The 10,600-nt window shown below is 39.8% G+C and overlaps 1 pseudogene; it reads left to right on the forward strand.

Moving 5' to 3' along the window:
- Positions 1-797: 797 nt before the first annotated feature.
- LOC147620835 (uncharacterized) lies at positions 798-7,705 on the forward strand (annotated as a pseudogene).
- The last annotated feature ends 2,895 nt before the right edge of the window (positions 7,706-10,600 follow it).

The following is a 10,600-nucleotide window of genomic DNA, read 5'->3' on the forward strand; positions in this document are numbered from 1 at the left end:
TCCTACACCTTCTGTACAGAAATGTCTACATGGCATCCAAGTGCGGGATGCATGTGACAAAGGTCCAAGCTCATTAAATTTTTTTAAAAAAATTTCTTGGACCTTTGATTAAAAAAAGGGATGACCAAATGCCATCAGCCCCTGCACGAACAGTCGCCACGCATGCACGATGGGGAAAGAGGAGGAGTACGTGTGTGTTTTTATACTATAGACCGAGAAAGGAGGAGGAGCTTGTATGGCCTCTAATTAACTTTCGTCACCCATGGGCGATCGACAAGGTGCACTACTACAATCACTACAGTGGCAAAGGGTGATAGTGTGAGAGGGAGAGAGCAAGGAACTCCAAACACTACTAGCTAACCATCACCATTCTAGAGCATAGGTGGAGAGAGGAAGATCATGGGTTGACAGGGCATAGAGAGATAGAGAGAAAGGGTGCTATTGGGCCACACTACGAGTTAGCAAGATAGAGAGGTTATGATTCATGGAGAAGCTCTGATGCTTGGGTCTTAAGTAATGTCTCTTAATGTTTTGAGGGTTGCAAACTTGGGTAGCTACTAGTAGAAATAATGCTCTTGAACATAGATGCCATTGCTATGGGCCAAATTATGGGATCCTATATATGACTCTTCGACGTTCTTTGTTGCAACAGTGCATATATGACTCTTGCAAACTTTGAGATGTGGACGCATCTTGCTTGGAGTTATTTAGTCAATGTTTCTGATTAGATAGATTGAGCTCTCCTCTAACAATGTATCTCTAGTCTGACATATAGTTGTTTTAAATATATAGATAGGATGAGTGACCACACCCGTAAAGTGAAGCTGGCGATCATCAAGACTGCTACAAGGCACTCGACTTTCTGGAGATACACTGTCAAAGGCCATGGCAGATTATGTGGAGATGGATGATGCGGGTTTAGACGGCGCCATCGAGATTCTTGGGAGATTCAGTATGCCCGTACGACGACCTGGAGAGGGTACATCCTCCCAGCCACATGCAGGAGTGGAAACTTCTTCTCATGCACACACTACAGCGCATCGGTAAGCTTCTTGATTGATAAAATAGTAATGTCATCCTTTTTTTACATATAGAATTCTTATTATATATATCCTTTTGATGTCTTTGTTTGCTTAGGACTCCTATCCCAGGTACATCACATCACGAGAGTCGGCGGCTTACTCCTAATGTACCTCTTGGTACTCAGGTGACACCTGATTCACAGGCTAGTAACCGTTCGTCCCGTAAGTATATCTTTTATGGTGATTACAGATTAAATATCCAAGTACTTTTTAAGAACTCACATCTCAATATATCGTATGTTTGTATTGCACCTAGGCGTCAGGCGGGGCAGAGTAGCACACAAACACCAGTGCCCCCACCAGTGCCGATGCGCACGTGCACTGGCACTTTGGGTGTCACATGCGACATCACGCTTGACAGGGTCGGAGCCGACATCGCCTTTAGACGTCGGATGAGAGACCTTTGCATGTCTTATCTACAGCGAGTTCATATACCATGGCAGTAAGGATTACTTAACATAAAGAATATGAATTACAGTTTTTTATTTGAATTACTAACTGACTTTATTTTGCAATGCAGCGATCAACTTGAGGATGACAAGAAATATGTCATCAACACACTGGAGACAGAGTTTGGGACAGGATGGAGTCGAAAGTGGTTGCTAAAGCAAATGTGCAAACTCATGAGTCATCTACGCGTCAATGCACGGTAAGTAGAGAGAGAGAGAGATGAAACAAAATGAAATGCTATATTTACGTCTTCAAAAGGCCAAAATGACCTATGAGACCAAAAAGTTACCACCAAAGAGCTTTGATACCAATGTCAGGTAGAACAGTGGTACTGATTGTTTGCTGGTAGAACAAGCGTGAGATCATACATATCTGTGGTCTCTCAATCTGCGTTCATGAGGCGGCTGACAAGCATGGGGCCCATACTGCTACCGCATACATCAAAGCTGGGGTGACCATACATCAAAGCTGGGGTGACCATAGTGTCATAGAGAGAGAGAGCAGAGCTGGAGCAGCAAATGGGCAGTGTGGGGGGTGCTGCGGCTAAGGGTACTGCGGGTACTCACTGAGGGTGCTGCTGGAACTACTGCCACGAAATGCTAGAAGACTGTTGGCTTCGATGGTCTACTGCTAGGCCAAGTCTATCCAGGGGGGAACAATGCTTGATTACGGGTACTGAAGGTTGAGATGCTGATACTGGGGTTGAAATGTGAGATAGAAGCCTTGGTAGAGGAGAGGCATCGAATCCCGATACAAACTTTCTTTCAGTGACCTTGCTGAAATTACCCTGTACACAGCTAGAGCAAGAAAAACGAGTCTGAGGGGAATCGAACCCTGACACTAGCCATATGAGGCTATCACCATGAGACTCCCCACCACCCACCCTTGTTAGTAAGTTTTCAAAAGAATAAAAATCATGACTTCACAATGAGTTATTTTGAGATTAAATCTTACCGAACATAGGTTGATCGGTGAGTTGACACGTAAGACTAATAGTCCTCATCGTCATCTCTGAGATTAACTGTCAATAAAATTTCATCTTCATTATCCTTGATGACTTCTTTGAACTCCTCCATCATTAAATCTGTGTTGACGTTCCTCCGTAGGCTCGACATCCATTGTTTCTTCCTCTTCAGTGTCTGTATAGTGTCAGATTCTGGATCGTTGTCGTTCTCATCATCTACAATGTCATCATGATCGGAAAGACGAATTCTACACCTCTCTGACACCGATGTGTCTAGATTCGAGGACGTAATCAATTCATCCTGATCCACTTTCTCAGAGTCAACTCTATCAAACAAGTGTCGACCTCTAGGTTGGACATGGACAACTTGCCACCATGGATGAGCATCTGTATTCTTGTAAAAGAATGCTTGTTCAATGTGAGTTAGCAAAATGTAAGGCTCTTTTGTTGCACGCAACAACTTCGAGGAGTCGACGGACCAAAATTCGAACGGTTCTCTTTTCATTGTGGCATTATTGCCTTTATACTCGGCACGAAACCAATCCACCTTCAAAACCACTTGTCAAAATACACGAATCAAAACTTTAGAATTGAATTATGTATAGCTTCAAGAAATCTACATGTCATTGTTGCATGAAGAGAGATGTCATTTACCTGCATGAAGATGCGATATGATACTTCATAAATGCCGACTATGGTTCCCACGTAACCAAGTTCACTGTCGATAAGATTTGTGTCTCTTGAACTTGCACGTGATAATTACTTGAAAGAGGCATCAACCCAAGAATCTTGAGTTAGACGTAAGTCGTCAATAGATTTTATCCGAAGATGTTGTCCTCCATAAGCCCACATGTTGGTATACATTCGAGCCTAGACCAATAAATAAATTATTAAAAAAAATGAGATTCATTTGTTTAGTTCAGAGTTTTCAAAACCCAACAAGTTACCTCTCTTTCACACCCGATCATAAACTCTCTTTGTTCCGTTGAGATTGGCTCATGATCACTAACCGCTGTTGCATACGGGTGTATAACCAATCCATGAAAGTAGGTATGTCCCCATTGTTATTTACATTGGTTTGACATCTGGATCTCCTCTTTTTACATCTGCCAACTCGTTTGCTTGGAAGTTCCTTCTCGTACTAAAGGGACTCCCTTACCGGACAATACCTCGTCTGACATGGTAGAAGATGACTCATTTGTCCATACACGTGGAGCTTCAGAATCGGTTTTCTCAAGGTATTCACAAACGTAATACATGCATTCTTCAAGCATCCATCCCTCCGCCATAGAACCCTCTGGTCTTACTTTTTGACGTACATAACCTTTCAATACTCCCATAAATCTCTCAACCCAAAACATCCATCGAGTGCTCACAACACAAGTAAGCTCTATCTTGTCCACTAGATGGATTAGAAGATGAACCTGGATATCAAAAAAGGAGGTTGGAAATTCCTTTTCCATTAAACAAAGAAGCTCTATACATTCACGCTTCTTTTGTGGAATTGACCCTTTGGCAATCTCTTTAGATGTAATCCATCTATCAGTAAAAGAAAGAAGATATTAGAGATGTTTTTGAATTAAGAAGATATCAAATAAAATTTTATACTAAAAATTAATGACCGATAAATACCTTGCAAGCGATCCAAGGCGATATATTACATCTCGGACTCCTCTTGTAGTACATCCATCAATAACAAGGGGTAGAATATGATGCATACATGATTAATCCGATCAACAAAACATGCAAGAAAATAAATACTTACAAAGATCTGGATAGATTTACCTTCACAAAATTGTGCCAATCATGTGTTTTTAAACCAGACAAGCTCTTGTCATCTAGAGTGAACATGTTTTGACAAGATGCTCCATATCCTATAGGCGTACGAATCGACTGAATCTTCCTGTTGATAGTCTCCAGCTCTTCTGTCTTGAGCACCCATGGGGCAGGCTCTTCGTAGGTTGTCTCACGTCGAGTTTCATCATAAAGTGGCCATAGATTGGGCTTTGAGTTTTGATCCTTTAAGTCATTTCTTGCTGCCGTTGTGTCTTGCCAAACGAGGTGTTGCCATAACGAATGACCAACGTTCTTGAATATGTGCATAGGATCAAGAAGATGACGTATCCTCAAATCCTTCCAATATTCCAAAGTATACCATATCGAAGGACTTTGAGCTAGAGCACGTTTTCCTCTCGCTCGCTTCTTTACACTCGCTTCTTTACAGCGTCATCATCATCGCCGCTTATGATCTCCGACTTCGGATCGATGGCGGGTCCAGCAGTCCACTTTAGATACCAATCCTTCAGTGTCATTGGTATTGGACATCTCCCTTCTTCTACCTTTCCATAAAAATGTATGGCTTGCCTTCTGTCTCGTAGAGATAATGATGTTCAGATAAAAATCGTCTATGTCAAAGATATATATTTTTGTTGAGGTTTTTGCTATAAGTCGATCTCAACCAATCACCACAAATTGGACAAGCTTTATAACCCTTGGTACATATCCCTACATGGAAAACATAACAAAGATGATTAGCGCAATGAACATCGTACAAACGTATGAGACAATATATATATTTAAACCATTTACCTGAGCAAAAACCATATCCTGGAAAGTCATTGGATAGTCCATGCTAAAATTCCACGAACAATGAACTATCTTTGACCGATGCTTCTGGACATATCCATGACATCAATCCCTCTCCACAAATCTTGAAGATCATCGATGAGAGGGGCCAAATAAACATTCAGATCTTTAACTTGTCATTTTCTCAAAATTAAGAGTGAGAGCATTAAATGCTCTTTCTTAATGTTGAGATACGGGGGTAGATTATAGTTAATAACTACCACTAGCCATGTAGACCATTTACTTGATCTCATTGAAAATGGATTCACGCCATCTAATGCTACACCCATCTCTCGTTGTTATTAGGAATATCACTCGTACTATTATTTTGATACCAATCCTCAATAAAATCAGACATGCCATCATCATTATCAAAGATATCATCACACCCATTAAAATCCTGAGAATATTGTTTCTTTAGCCTTGCATATGCATTAGGATCACTCCTACGTAGGATCCTCATGCACTCTATTGACATGTGAGATACGTCATGTGAATGTTGACTTGTGATATTGTCGATGTCATAATTTGGAATCTACATATTTGAAGGCAAAGAAGATTGTATCAATAGCATGCTTCTATATAAAAGAAAAGAGAGATGTGCATGGAATTCAATAATTATCACAAATACAAAATAGTTAGAGACAATAAAAGATGGTTATCAAATTAAATTAGAGACAATAGAGAACGTGGTGCAAATTAAAGTGTAAAATTAGGGTACAAGAGGTCAAAATAACATTAGGAATTGTATACGATGAAGCTCTCAACCCTCATCTGTTAAGAGTGCTTGTAGAGGTCTACGCCATCCCTAATTGATCACTCACTAGCACACGTAATGATCTAATAGCATTGACAACTATGTATCTTTCTACATCCCTTCTCATATGTCCTGGTTCATGACTATTCTCACACTCCACAAACGTGCAATTGGCTCTTGAACTCAACCCTTGACTACTATTGATTAAACCTGCTATGTTTCCTTGAGAGTAAGGTCTTCCGTCAACATAGAGTCTTTGTCCTTCTGCATGTGTAATCCCTCTATCAGAAAGAGAGGCTGCATTGAGACATAACCCATAAGTACTCATGCTTTGAATGTAGCGAGTAAGCTAATGCCATGGACCCCATCTATATATAGGTCCACAAAAAGACATAAGGGTGACCTTTGAACGAGGGGGCACATGCAAATCCTGTGCAATAAAGAGGCCTCGTCCTGCTCCACTGATGGTAGATGGAGCAATCATGTAGCGATTGCCCCAGAAGCTAAAAACCACTCCATCTAAAGGAAGTGATCCTCTCTGCCATCCTCCGTATCCTCTTTGATCATACGTCTGTACTAGAGAATGCAAACAAGTAGGCAACAGATGATCTCCACCCGTCAACCTCCAAAGCAGGAGGTAGAGGATGTCGAGAAACCTCAAGCTGCAAAACTGACAAATGACCTGTCCGTGCCATGTGCGAGGGACATGTGCATCACTAATAGTGAAGTCATCCTCGTCATCAAGTGAATATACCTACATATATAATATGGTTGCATTATATATGAGCCTTTGATTTATAAAATAACCAATAATAAAACTAAGGGAGAACAATCACATACCATAGGTCGATGTTGCTCCTCAAGTGGTGGTGCTCGCTCAAAAGTACCATGAGTCATCTCATGTGAAAAGCACTCCCATCGTGGCCTCCGATATGTGCCACGACAACGAGCGCACCAACATATAATAGACTCATCATAGTAGAAATCATCGTAAACGGGTTCATGTGCAGTATTGGAACTCAATGCACCCCAACCACCACCAGTAGGAGGTGGCGGTGTACCCTCTGATTGGTCCGAATCTGATTTTCAAGTACCATAAAAACATGAGTCATTTATCAAATGATCGAAGTTAAAAAATCAATAAAAGAAACAAAACATTGAAATCTAACAAGTTCTATGGTATATTCTAACGCTTATTGTAATATGAAAAATAAATAGACGCTACTGTATGGTGGAGACAAACAAGAGGAGGGCTAATATGTGCATGGAGACATGGCAATACTTCTGCAAGGAGAGACGCCTACGCATCACGTTTCCTCAGCAGAAGGTGTAGGCCTTTGCTAACGTATATTAGAATTAATATGAACTTTGCTAGATTGATTCTAACTATTCTCTAATCTATATTATTTTGTTTAATCAAATTTACATAGACGGCAGCACGAAAGAGACTGCAAGCTGGTCACACATCTAGACTAGGCCAGATGGGACGAGATGGATTTGTGGCCATATTTGTGAGTATAGACCGTTCAAATTTTGACTTTCAAAGGTAATATTATTGAATGAAGAAATCAATAAGTCTTTGGTTCTGTCTTGATGCAGACCAAAGACTATGGTCGTGCACCTACGGCACAGGAGATGGAGTACGCCACATACTACGGCTATCGCGCTTTGCAGGCGACACTTGCTGGCAGGCCAAATCCACTTATGGGTATCACTGTTTTGTTTTGTAGTTTATTTTCATGTTAACTATAATATGCTCTTATTTGATTTCACTAACTAATGCAAGAGCAATATAGCGAGGACGACATGACAAAGGTGGCTCGATAGGAGGCCGAGGGGCGACGCCGAGAGGCTGAGGAGCGGCGGCGTGATCACGGGTGGGGGCACGGGTGGTGGCAGTGGTGATGGTGATGGTGATGGTGATCACACGAGTCCGATACTAGCGACTCGTATAGTGATGGCTCATGTAGTAATCATACTTAGGGATCTGTTTTGTATATGTGAGGATTGTTCACCACACACTCTAGACACATGTACATATATTTGTTGATGATATATATTGACGTATGTTCGTTGCATCACTGAATTTGTCTATTGTCAAACAATTAATTATTTGTCGGTAAGTTAATTAGCCTAAGTATCTGCGAGAACGTTATTTATTTATCTTTACGTTTTTTTTAAAAATAGACCCTAAACAAGGAAAAAGGCGAGGCCACGTTGTAACACATCAAAAGAAGCAAAAGATTGGCAAGCATCAACAATTTCTCAAAAGCTCTTGGAAAGCTAGATAGAGACAAATCAGAATCTTTATCGCAGTTCCAGTGACTGTTTTTCTATGTTAGGCTCTAATATTAACAAGCTTTTGATTTTCATAATTTTTGCAGAGGTCCCAGATTCTACACTACATATCAACTCAAGCTAACTTTCAAGCTTAAAGATCCGAACTATGAAGTTTCAAAGCACGTGATTTCAAAGTATCAAGCTCAACATAAGCTATTACGATTACAATACCATGTACCATGTACCAATTTATGTACCATGTACCAATTGCAAGTACGAGGTTTCAACATAATACCAAATCAAGTACCAAGTACCAAGTACCAAATCTAACCCTCTCTCCTTGTTGATACCCACGGACTTCAAGCTCTACCTGCCGGCTATCACCTGGCAGCTACAGCTATGAAATTTAATGGCCCTCCTTATATACAGAAAAGCATACATGTCAGGCCGACCAGCCAGACAGTCGTGTGGAGAGGAAAAATGTGACATGAAAAAAGTGTGTGCATATGTGGTACAATGGGCAGTGCCCAGGACTGTAACTCTAACAAGAAATAGTACTGATTGAGTCTAGAAGGGCTTCCAATTCTGTTCCCTTTTATTCAAGCTTCTCGTTCCCGTTCCCAAATAGTCGTCCACTCCCCAAAACGTTCTCGTTCCTTTGTGAATATGATTACAACATAAGTAACAAGAAAAACATTTAGGGAATTTTTACGAGGCTGAAAAAATAAATGGGTGTCTTAGAGACTATCCGAGTGCACTTGAAAGTATTGTAGATGTTATCCAAGAAAACTTGGAAGTCAAGCCATATGTTAATGAGAAAGATGAGGCTTCCCACTAGTTTTGTGTATTTCTTAATGTCCACTAAAGGTGAAGTGTACTCAACCAATAGCTTCAAATTCACCTCCATAGTGTACTCAACCAATAGCTTCAAATTCACCTCCATAGTTGTGCTAATTGGCTTACAATTTATCATGCCAAAATCCCTCAAGATTTTATTTTTGTTGTGAAATGAAGATTTTACATACTTGCTGCTAGACTTCAATCTCCAAACAGAAGTGCATAAGACCCAAATCTATTGCTTTGTTTTTTTTCTTTGCACTTTGATTGTTATAAGTTATATACATAACTAATTACTCTATATATCATTAGAATAAATTATCCAATTGGTTAGTACTCTTTATGCTAAACCTAAGGTTCTTAGCTCAGATCCTAGATTTGCTTTAAAAATTCTCTTATTTTTATTTTTTATACTCATTTAAAATTATTTAAAAAAAAGAAAAACATTTACTCCAAAAAATCCTTAAAATTCCATATATCCTTGGAACTATTTTTATTAGTTTTTTTTGTTTATTTTATCTATTTTAAAGATTATATATTAGAAACAAATAAAAAATTAGCTTTAAAATTTTAGAAACAAATAAAAATTGGCTTTAAAAATATGAAAATTTTAGATTAAAGATCTAGAAAAGTTCCTTAGAAAGTTAGAAAAAATCTTTTTATTTAGACCTTTAGTGTCATACTATTTTTTGTTCTTTTCTCATCTTTTCACCAAAGAACTCCATATCCATTAGTAAAGTCATGGCCCCACTGAGGATGGGATAAGGAAATCATGGTAGGCGCAAAGGTTGGGAACACACACTGATCAACCCGAATAACAATGCCCCGAGATATCCCATTAAGATTTCCCTAGTTCCATCTACTTGTTGACAAAGAAATCTCGAAGTGGATCATTGCGTACTTTTCACCCTCGATCGAGAATCCACGTCATGTAAGTTCAGAATTCGAAGACTAAATTCTCTGAAAGGCTTTTAAAGGTGGATTCTAAGTAATCGAGTACCCATTTAAAATTTCTATTTTCCTCCCTAGACTTTTTAGAGAAACTTAGGAAATGGTTACAATAGAAGATATGAAAATTTACCCCACCCACTTCATACATGCATGTAGAGTCTTGTGTACTTTAAATGCGTATGAATGTTTCTAATTGTATGTGGGAAGTGAATCGGCAAATTGCAAATCCTAAAATGTGAATGGTATGATTTGTTTAAGCACTGTGACTTTGAGTATCAAGGGTTACCAACCTAGGAAACAGTCTTGGTTGGGGTAACGAGTTTCTTAGCGTGATCAAAAATTGGGGTAACTGGTATTCTCCACCCAGGGGCACCAACACCTCACTCATTTCTAGCCTACGAGCATGAGGGTTGGGGAAATCAAATCCTATTTCAGTTTTGGGGGAACTCCCAAGGCCTTAGACTAGTCACCTAGTAGGTTCGGCTAGCCAAGGCATGAGTCATACAATTTGCAATGGAAACTTTGTAACTTATGAGCAAGTTAAAGATCAATTTCTTGCTACTTTGGGCCAGGATCGCACCAATGCACATGTTCTTGCCTAGTTGACCATCATCGTGCAGTGTGGGCATTCCATTCATAAATATCTTACACAAT

The sequence above is a fragment of the Cibotium barometz genome, chromosome 31 (genome assembly GCF_041138505.1).
Source record: "Cibotium barometz isolate CiBa-2024 chromosome 31, ASM4113850v1, whole genome shotgun sequence".
NCBI lineage: Eukaryota > Viridiplantae > Streptophyta > Polypodiopsida > Cyatheales > Cibotiaceae > Cibotium > Cibotium barometz.